This window comes from Ruditapes philippinarum, unplaced genomic scaffold, assembly GCF_026571515.1.
Source record: "Ruditapes philippinarum isolate M1 unplaced genomic scaffold, ASM2657151v2 ctg4087_1_1_1_1, whole genome shotgun sequence".
NCBI classification, from domain to species: Eukaryota; Metazoa; Mollusca; class Bivalvia; order Venerida; family Veneridae; genus Ruditapes; species Ruditapes philippinarum.
This window is the reverse complement of record NW_026863846.1, coordinates 186195-198593: the sequence shown is the minus strand read 5'-3', so window position 1 is coordinate 198593 and position 12399 is coordinate 186195.

Below are 12399 nucleotides of genomic sequence, written 5' to 3'. Positions count from 1 at the left end.
ATATATAAAATTGGCTAATGTCTTGCTTGTATAATGGATTTATTAATTCACTCAATAAAATTACGTGTTTTTATTCAATATCAAGATTTTCATGAGACATATCAGTGTTACATTAATGAATAGGATATGAGAAAACACAAAGTAAACAAGATCTGAAAATGTCGTCGAACAGCTGATTTCACGGGAAATGGAAATTTAATGTTTACCAGTTCATTGTTTTTAAAAAGGCCTCCAAGTTTCTTCACACCAACTTTCTGGTTGAGAAACCACTGGCATTGACCATTAGCTTCACTGTTGATAGGGGTTGTTCTCGGAAAATGGAGATTCATCAGAAAGGCATGCTGCTGGACGCTTTTCAGTGTATTTTTGTAGATTTCAATAGGGTCCCTATCATCACCTGGAATTTAATACATTCGGGGACTGACTTTCCTTACATCACATACATTTTCGCCATTCCTGGTTTTAGTTTGGCGTTCATTGAATTCTATATATTCTAGACCCTCTGGTGTTTTGCCAAGTTTGATATCTCCCCATCTGAAATAATATAAAATGAAATGTATTAATGAATTTAAAAAGTTATACTTTATTTAAGTATGTTTTAGAAATTGAATTTCTTTTATTATAATTAGAATAAACCTCAGATGCCTTGTTTAAATGAATAATTACCTAGTATGTTAAATTAAGATTAGAAACAAGCGGTCAGGACAAGAACATTTATTTTATAACATAAAAACATTTAATGATGATAGACTCTGGTCATACATGGGACTTTTTGATCTGAAACAGTCAAATTATAAGTTTTTAGACATTCATGGAAATTTTAATCTTTTTGATTAAGTATGAAACTGTGTACATAGGATGACATCATTTTGCCTTTATCATAGTTTATGAATGAAGTTGTAAATTCATATATGCTATTCAATTGTAAGTAAATGGACACAGCTGAAATGATATCAACTTTCGTTCAAAAATATATTATTGAGGTAAACCATTTAAAATGTGATAGATTCTAAATCGTTAGGTTTAAATTATTGATGGTACTGTATTTTTACAATTCATGTTAGTAATAATGATAATTAAAAAAAAACATTCAAACCTGAGATTATATCGCTCTGTTGTCCCTCTAATTCCAAAATGAAGGCAATTGTTCCACCAAACAAGGTTGACTAATGCTATTGGTGTCATGACACCAAGTGCACCTTTGATATGATCAACTTCTTTGCCGGAGAGTGACGATGCAACCCGTGGTTTATTGCCTTTTCTAATTTTTATTAGACATTTTTGTTTGGCCTTTAAGTCATCTCGTGTCAGAGAAAATTATGGGCCATTTCCCCTCATTATGAGAAATGGATATCTATTTCTCTGCAGTGTTCAGACAATACTACTGATAATGTTACGTAAAAAACTCGGTTCATATTCAGTGCCATCTGCTTTCTTTATAGACAAAATAAAGTTTGCTAAATATGAATCATGTTGATCAACAGTAATCTCATGAATCTCTCTTTTTTCACCTTTTGTTTCAAGAAATCTTCTGAACTTATTTATGTCAGTTAAAGTTTTTCTCATGGTATTTTTGTTATCTTATTCTTCTATAAATTTATTAACATCACCTGAAGATAAATTCAAAAATTCTGATCTTGTTTCAGGAGGTTGTTCAATTGAAGTTGGCAATTCAAATTGGTTTGCAGCAAAAGAGACTGACAACAAAGGGGCACTCACAGAAAGTCTGGCTTCAACAAGGCTAGATGGAGTTTGTTCCATTTCATTATCAAAATCAGTGATTTCCAGACTGCATTTATTCAGGAAATCATCTTGATCAATTTCTTCAACATGTTGTGTTTTAAGCTGATCCTAAATTAAGTCAAATGTGGTTTGACTCAAATAATCAGACATTTTTGAACTACACAGATCTTTGATTATAAGAAAAGCAGAAGATAAGCTGATAAATTATACCCTTAATATTTATCTATTTTTATAAAAGGACAAAAAAGTATTTATTTATTTTTTAAATTTATCATAAAGTGTTAAGCAATACAACACAATAAAGATAAAACAGTAACAATTTTTGTGTTTTGTATATGTTTTATTTTCATCGTATCAAAATATGTAGTATTTGTAGTATCCAATGTACACAGTAGACCGGAAATGAAAAAAGTAGTTCCGTCAAGGTCAAAATGTGTATTGATGAATGAACAGATAAAGCTTGGGGTGACTGATAAAGGCATGCACTTTATCAACAGAAATGATAAATTATGGTTAAGTATCAAGGTTAAAGTTTATCAGCACAGGCAATGTATCTAGGCGTCACAACACCGGGTATTCATGTACAGTACAATTTTATTATTTTGAAAAAAAAGAAGACAAAACAAGATTATGTAAGGAGTAATGACTGTAACATATGGTGGCTGATTTACGCCATGTCGTATTTTCGCTTCTTCGCCTCAAAATGCGAAAATGCAAAAACACGAAAGGACGACAAAGCTGGTCCTTTCGTGTTTTCGCTTTTTCGGATTTTCGAGGCAACAAAGCGAAAATACGACAGAAGGAGAGCGAAAATACGACACATAAAATATGTCGTATTTCGCATTCCATCTGTCGTATTTTCGCTTTTTCGCGTTCAAAATACAAAAATGCGAAAACACAAAGAGAAAATTATGCTTTGTCGTCCCTTCTCATTTTCGCTTTTTCTCATTGTTACATTTTCGCATTGTTGCATTTTCGCTTAAAACGTAATAATAATAATAATTTATTGATGTCTCCTTGCGCAAGTGTAACCGGAACGCGAAAATGCGAAAATGTAACAATGCGAAAATGTTACAATGCGGAAAAGCGAAAATGCAACAATGCGAACATGTAACAATGCAAAAAAGCGAAAATGCGAAGATACGACAAATGGAATGCGAATATACGACAGATTTTTTGTGTCGTATTTTCGCCCTCTTTCTGACGTATTTTCGCTTTATTGCCTCGCAAATCGAAAAAACCGAAAACACGAAGAGACTTTGTCGTCCCTTCATGTTTTCGCATTTTGAGGCGAAGAAGCGAAAATACGACGTGTAATAAATCAGCCACCATAGTAACACGAAAAACGTACAACCCAGAACACAGTCAGTAAACTGGTTACCGTACAAGGAATTGGTCTACATAGTATTTACAGATCTGGTGACGATTTGAAAACCAAGAGAGCCAATCGGAACATCCTCGGCTATTATATAGAATGAAGTCTGACGGAAAGGGCCGAGAAGTTGCGATTGCCAAGAGAGCGTAGGGATGGATGGATTGATAAATGGATGAATTGACGGACGACGGACATGCCTACACCTGGGTTTAGGTGCTTTTTCTTTGATCTTTATTTGGCATTTTTCCCCATAAACCAGTAAAATTTACCGCATAAACCAGTCGGTTTATGGGATTTCTTCCTTTTTTAACTAAAATTATGGACGGAGCCCGGACGGACGGATGGATGGACGGATGGATTTCAACATAAAATGTACATTCAAACGTCAATGACATATTTTAAAACATGTTATACCGAGTATAAGAAGTTTCTATATAATAAACAATAAAATTTATATCATTATCAAACTTTATCTTAATATAAAAAGCAAAATAAAAAAAATAAAAGTAAACAATTAAAGTAAACAATTTAAATGTTGAATTACAGCATAAGATCTAAAATCTGAAACCCTATGTTTTTATGTTCAATAAGTGCCCAATATATTATATAATCATTGATGTGTTCAATTGATATATTGTCTCGAGGGGATATGATAAAGAGTAGACACAAATGAGTAAAACGGCGGGGTCGCGGGACAAAAACACGCTAATTAGCGGGATCGCGGGGCGAAGTTTAATAAATAAAACTTCACCGCGCGCTCCCGCTAATTAGCTTGTTTTCGTCCCGCGACACCGCCAAGCGAAAGTCGACAATTTACATGTTAAAATGGCGGGGTCGCGGAGCGAAAACACGCTGATATACGAGGGCGCTAATCAGCGTGTTTTCGCTCCGCGACCCCGCCTTTTTATTTCTTAAATCTAGCCCGCGCCCCAGCGCGGCGAAATTTTATTTATTAAACTTCGCCCCGCGCCCCCGCTAATTAGCGAGTTTTCGCTACGCGCCCCCGCCATTTTAACTTGTTTAGTTTCGACTTTTCGCTTGGCGGGGTCGCGGGGCGAAAACACGAATGGCACAAATCAGCCACCATACGGATGAACACTAACATATACTTCGTGATAATATTACTACGCATTTGAACTCAAGCCGTGCATTATTCTACAACAATGCACTCAGAATTGATATCTATTTCCTACCTTCACACTAAATATATAATCAATATAAAACAAGACACAAGTAGGAACATGGTTTATGATTGGTAATAAAAAAGAAACAGAGAAAGAATTAAAATGAATTATTATTTTTGAATTCGTAAAAAAATGAAAAAGAAAAACTGATATGAAAACAGCTGTTGAATTATAACATGCTGGCGTCTGCGTAAATCCAATAGAATGCCAGTGTATCATGTAAACTTACTTTTGCAAACCTGAAAATTCTATTTCTACAGCATAGATCTGATTAAATAAATAGTTTCTATCGAAAAAGAGCATAAAGCCTATGCATTTTATCAATTGTAAATCAAAATATCATACTATCTGTTGAATTTTTCATTGATTTGTGCGGCAGAATTATTGTAGCCTACGCCCGCCAGAATTAGTGCAGCCAACGCCCGCCAGAAATAGTGCAGCCTATGCCCACCAGAAATGGTGCAGCTTACGACCTCCAGAAAAAGTGCAGTCTGCGCCCGCCAGAAATAGTGCAGCCTACGCACGCCAGAAATAGTGCCGCCAACGCCCGCCAGAAATAGTGCAGCCTCCGCCCGCCAGAAATAGTGCAGCCAACGCCCGTCAGAAATAGTGCGGCCTACGCCCGCCAGGAAATAGTGCAGCCTCCGCACGCCAGAAATAGTTCAGCCTACGCCCGCCAGAAATAGTGCAGCCTACGCCTGCCAGAAATAATGCATCCTATGGCCACCAGAAATAGTGCAGGCTATGGCCGCCAGAATTGGCCTAAAAATTGCCTAAAATACGCTGAATTGTGCTTTTATACTCAGCACGAGAAAACTAACATTGTTCCCGCCAATATTAATACGCTATATGAACATTCAAAACATAAACGGACGACATTTTGCCGACTTTGACACGGATATAATTATATTTTTTTTTTATGTTCACAAAATGGGTTCTTATGTTTTTCTTAGCTAAAAAAATTCTTATGCTATTGTTATGCAAATATTGCTTTCATTTCTATCTATGTATCGAACACTTAGAAATAGCAAAATTATACAAATTAAACAGTTTTACTTCGGCCGAGTATCCTTTAAGATACGTCTTGTTTGTTTTTTGTTTTATTTTATTTTTTTTTTTTTTAGCGTCAAACTTAATCGTTGAACCCCCTGGCATCAAGACGAATGATTAAAACACGATATTGGTGGCAGACGGTCAGAAATTTACCAAGTTAGGCATTTATATGGACAAAATGTAGAACAAAGACTACATGAATATTAATTAGACAATTCTGATGTAAATATTTTCGGGAACTCTGGCAACAGCAAAAGAAAAGATCAAAGAAACAACAGTTACGGTTTAAATCTGTATTTTTACAAACAAATGAATAAATAAAAGCAAATATATAAACACAATGTAAATTGCAATATTATGTTTTGATAACAATAAAGTATAATGACAAAATATCAAACTTCAACAAATAATAGAAAAACCCAAGTACTGTTTATAATTGATATCAAAATACATGTAAAAACGCACTTCACAACTTTTCCTTATAGATAACTATAAAAAAAAAATTATTAAGAAAAACAACATGTAAAGCACATTTAGAAACAAAACATAGTAATTGAAAATGTAACATATATTTACATGATATGAAATGACTGTTTGTTTAGGGAAACATTGCTCTTAAATGGTCTCCCTTTATATCCTTTATACAGACTCTTTGAGAAAAGTTATTAAACTCGTGAAAGGCTTGTTTCCCCTTCTTTAAATTTTTGTAATTTTTTTTTATCTTACTACATGTATCATAAATTTTATCCCAAAGTCATAAAAATTTCCTGTACGTTGATTTATTAAACTATGCTATAAAAGATTTAACGTCATACTAATTATCTTTACGTCACAAATGATTTATCTATAGGTCATTAATGATTAATCTACACGTAATTTATCAAATGATTTATCTATGCGTCATAAATGATTTTTCTATACGTCATAAATCATTTATCTATGTGTCATAAATGAGATTTTTTCTATACGTCAAAGAGTACTGCACATACACATCTTGCTCCCCTACTTGTTGTAAGAAAGTTGCATGTGCCACCTATTTTATCACAGCGTCCAACCTCCGTAGGAGCAATTCTTCCTCTTTTCCACTGAGTGTCACTACAAGTCCCTGCTCTGCTAATACACAACCTGCGCCGTCTTTGACATTCACCTTCATCAAATATGGTTGCCATGACAATCAGTCCCAAAACTAGTAATGTATTTATTGCTGCCATTTTATCTGAAATTAATAAAATACAATAATATAATGAAAGTGTTTTGAATTCTAGAATAAAGATATAAAACACAGGTTCTCTGTCGCAATTATACAAATGTCAAAAAATGTCATTAAAGGGACTCGACTGAGATTTTTGACATGACAGGAATACTTTTTTTAGATAAATATTCGTGTAGTTCTCGACCGATAATTTGTGTGCAGAATCTCAGATCATTCGTTTGCTTTGTTTTTACCAGAATAATTATTCTAATCGTGGAAAAATTCACCAATATTAAAAAACGTTGCAACGCTTTTCATTCAAATCGGGCCAAGAATAGCCCAGCATAGGATTTCAATTTATTTGTAAGTATATTTCTGAAGAAAACATTATCTTCCTGTTTTAGTACAGTACAAAACATAAATAAAATGAAAATAAATGTTCTGTTCCTGTTTTCAGTGCGCCGATTGATCTATATAAAAATCACATCTTATCTTTATAGGCTTTTGGACCTCAATGGAGTTCCTTTAAAACATTTGTTTTTCAATACAAAAATACTAAAATGTAGTTTTTCATATATTTCTATATTTATAAATCTATAAATTAATAAACATTTTACCTTAATATTTCTTTAGCTCTCGTGATTTATTTTTTCCTTTATTATTCTTTTATTCTGTTAGCTTAGTTGTTTTTATCAGTTGCCCTCTAGTGTGTGTGTTTTTGTTGTTGTTGTATTCTTGTTGTTACATATTGTTGTCCTACTTATATATATGTACAGCTGCGAATTTTCCATTTATTGTCACATGATCAAGGCTACTTATAAATTACTCATAATTATAAGTGCTTTTTTCAATGAACGACTAACAAGGAGTTTTTAATATATTGAAACGGGGTTTTCCTTTATCAAATGACGAAGAAATAAACCATTTCGTCACGTACTGTCATCTATGATTGACTCATGTATTTAATTTCTACGATTTCAAAGGTTTCGTATGACAAGCCTCTCTGACCATCAGAAACTTTGTAAAATTCGAAATGTAACAAGGTATAAAACATCTTTGTCCGCGTCTAACCCAATCAAAATGATTATAGGAAGATTTTTCCCCCTTAATTTCGATTATGATTGCATCAATGCTATATAGAGGATATTGAATGAGAGTAAGTTGAATACTGAATTTATTGAACGAGTTGAATACAATTATATGCGAGCCTCTGGCGAGCATGAAATATTTTTTTTTATTCAAGAAGTTCAATAAATTTAGTATTAAACTTTCACAATTATATAATATTCTATTCATCACATACCCAAAATAGAACCTGTTTAAAGTGAAAAAGTAACATTTTTTCATTAACGCTAACATTTATCGCGTCTAACGCTATGTTTGTATAACGCAAATGACGTCACGTCAAAATATATGCATGGCCATGCAATACCAAAAGCGGCACGGGTATTTGAAAAAATAGAATTATAATTTCAAACACTTATTTTAATATGTTAGTCTATCAACAACTTTGATATAATTGTTTTCATCATTATACAATAACCACAAAATATCAGTAAAAGAGGAATCTTTCGGGGGCAAATACGACAGTAATCAGTCTAAAATTGTAGATTTAGTTAGATCATGTCTGTTAACGCCCCCTGGCACCGCAGGATCATTTACGCCCATAGCATCGAATAATCTCTCGAGCACCCTAGCACCGCAACATCTCTAATGCTTCTTAGCCCCGCTGCACCGGATATAGCGGTATTCAATTCTCCATACTAAACAATTACCAAATATAGATAATAACACTGTGATGAATTACGGGGCATCTTTTTACACCCTGTGTCATATTTTAAAATCGTAACATATGATATGTGAATAAAATAAATGGAAGTATAAGGAGCTAAGACAGAGGTGGATTAATCAGAACAGAACAGAACAGAACAAAACAGACATTTTATATTAGACTTATATATAAGTATATCATCTTAACATATAAACATCAATGTTAAACATGTCACATATCTAGAACATATTACAAAAGTTTAATCATATGCACTTTAACATGTATTAACTTAATTGTCACTATTGTTTCTATCTTTTCTCAATTTAAAGAAAAAACGACCATTCGCGCCTGGATCACGTGATTGATATTAATGTTTTTTTATTGACTGGTTTTTCTGTTGGTTATTTTCATGATTTTCATGTATAAGTGATAATTCTTCTGTTATTCTGTTTTATTCGTGAAGTAATTGATTAAACCTTTTAAAAAAATAATTTCAATTATTTCTGCGACCAAACTTATTACAATTTATTCTGTTTATTTTTGCCTTTAATCTATATGCATGCTCGCACTTGGAATATATCTCCTAAAAATCCATATTGCGAAAATCTTTCCTAATATGTCATCTAGAATATTGTGATTTTGAAGAATATATCATTGTTAATGTGTACAAATATTTCTTAATATTTTTAAGGAATAACAACTATTTTGAAAACGTTAACTTACATGGGAAATTCCCTTACATGCACATTATGCCTCAAACTCTGGATTTACCAAATTCTTTGGAAATGTCAAACATGTGGGTAATATTGATTTTTTAACAATGTATTTTAGAGCATGTAAGATGATTTACAACTGGGGAAAATTGCGCTGAATGTGCAGTTATGTGTAGTAAAGGTAGTGAAATGTAAACAAAGTAGTATTTTGACTTCCATACAAAATACTATACCACTATATAATAATACCAATTGCCAACAAAGCAAAAGAAGCAAAGATTGTTCAACAATATGTCAAGTTAGTATACTTTTTTGGAAACTGTAACAATAAACCAAAAATAAAATGTTTATGAGAAAAAGAAATGATAGCATTTCTGAGGCATGATGGGTCTATAATTTGGCGGAATACAATACGTACTTATTCTTCCGATATTACCAAGTGAAAGCATATCATTCCATATATTCCCCGGTCAAATTTATTGATAACACAGACAGGTGTTTTCAAGGTACTGACAACTTGTAATATTTCTCTGTCATTGTATTTATCCGAAACTAATCATTTTGGTAGCTTTTTATGTATTTGTAACTCTCCGAATGGAGGTTGAAAAGTTGAAAAATCAAGCACTGACAGTTGGCGCCAAACAAGTAAGAAACTTTGTATACATTTTGTGAAAAATCTGAACGTATGACTGGCACTTCATTGGACATTTTTGAAAATGCCAGTGATTGCACTATGTGTAAGTGATACGTTTTAATTAATCGGACAAATTCTGGAGTATCCTGCACCTCTAAGAAGATGGCCCATACTCTTAGTATATTTCTGTTGTGATTATCGGTGGGTGGGGTAAATATAAATTGATGCCATGGCATCAAACTGTAATTTCCTTCAATGTCTGTCATAATATCCTTGGAAATGTTTTGCAACTGGTTATCTGCCTGTGTAAAAGATTGTAAATAATTTAAAATTGTGTTTTTGACCAAACTGGAGTTAAAAATTGCTCATTTTTATGTCGTCTGCCTCGTAACATTAAACACTCACGCTATATAAGCGCAGCTACTTCCGGTGCTGACGAAAAATGATACAAGAATGTTACCAAATTTCAAATTGATAAACCTTAAATTCGTGTTCCTTCAAATTTTACTGATCACCTTCGAGTCCGCTTCCCGGAACTTACCAGTTTCGGATGAAGAATAATGGTCGTGACCCAAGTAAGGCTCGAACCAACGATGTCTAAGTCAAGAGGCAGCTACCTCAACCAGTAGGCCATCGTTCTCTTTTCCAGACACGAATTTAAGGTTTACCAATTTGAAATTTGGTAACATTCTTTGAAAAAGTGGATTATCCTCAAGTTATCGACACATGGACTATTATAATTATTATTATTTTTATATTATTATTATTATTATTATTATTATTATTAATAATAATAAAAAAATAAATATGATCAAACTAATATTATTCTATTCTAATAATTCCCGTAATTTCCGAAGGGAAAACACAATGACTAATAATCATTTATAGTGAAGGATTGTGAGAATTATTCAATTATAGTTACATATAAATAAGTATAACGTCAGCAAGCTGTAAGTTATGTTCTGCAATATTTATTGCAATTACATGTATTAAAATAAAATTAAGCATATATAAATGTAAGATATACATTTCACCATGATCAAACGATTACCCTGTTTAAAATTTAAAATATAAATATTTCATAATGTGTCTTTTGCTAAAATCGTTGAAATAGCACGAACATGACACCTGCTTTGCTTCCACTTTTATTTATTTCTTAATGGAGTAGATCTTAACACACTTATAAATTGTTGACAAGGGGTATTAGTATTACATTTTATTCATTCCTGCAATACTGAAGTGTATAATAAAACATGATAATGATATACAAATATCACACCGCATTTTAGTATATATAACAATGAATAAAAGTCAATATCGAATAAGAGTTACGTAGTTAAGAATCTCTAAGATGACTAAATCAACGAAAAATAAATAGAAAGTATCAAACGACAGATTGTACAATCCAAAAACTACAGATTTATGTAATGTTAACAATGATTCTTATATTACAGTATGTACAGAGTTTTGTGAGGTTGATAAGGAGCATCAAATTACAGTATGTACAGATTTATGTAATGCTGACAATGAGCATCATATCAAAGTATGTACAGATTTATGTAATGTTGACAATGATCGTCATATTACAGTATGTACAGATTTATATGTAATGTTACAAGGTTCCTTCTATAGCAATATGTACAGATTTATGTAATGCTGACAAAGAGCATCATATCAAAGTATGTACAGATTTATGTCATGCTTACACGGATCCTCATACCAAAGTATGTACAGATGTATGTAATGTTGACAATGATCGTCATATTACAGTATGTACAGATTTATATGTAATGTTACAAGGTTCCTTCTATAGCAATATGTACAGATTTATGTAATGCTGACAAAGAGCATCATATCAAAGTATGTACAGATTTATGTCATGCTTACACGGATCCTCATATCAAAGTATGTACAGATTTATGTAATGTTGACAACGAGCATCTTATTTAAAAAATGTACAGATTCATGCCATGTTGACACTCATTCTCATATTACAGTATGTACAGATTTATGTAATGTTGACAACGAGCATCATATTTAAAGAATGTACAGATTCATGCCATTTTGACACTAATCCTCATATTACAGTATGTACAGATTTATGTAATGTTGACAACGAGCATCATATTTAAAAAATGTACAGATTCATGCCATGTTGACACTAATCCTCATATTACAGTATGTACAGATTTATGTAATACTGACAAATAATGTTGACAATGATCCTCATATGTAAAGAATGTACAGATTGATGGACTCATGATTTTCACCCATATAGACATTTTTGTATTAAAGACCAGTCAAAACAATAGAACTATTTTCTTGCTGTATTTAGAATTACCTCATTACGTTACTATAGTGTTAAGTTCGCCATTGATAACTTCAAGTAGCTACTTATCCAACAAGTAATGAATGAATGACAAAGTCTCACGAATCACAATGTGTGCAATTATATTTCCTGTCTTTATTTCTCATTGATTGGGTTCATTAAAAAAAGATACCAGGAAGTGTTGCCCGGAAGAAAACCCATTATAAATCCATGTCATGTAAGTCATGTTTCAGTTAAACAGCAAAAATCTAAGACAATTAAGTTTACTCGGAAATCATTCCTAACATTTAATTACTCAGAAAAAAAAAATAAAATGGAAATTCGCTGATGTAAAATTTGCTAAGTCAGCATTATATTTTAGTAAGAAAAGACAAAACTACTTGTATATCGTTAATAAAAAAAATG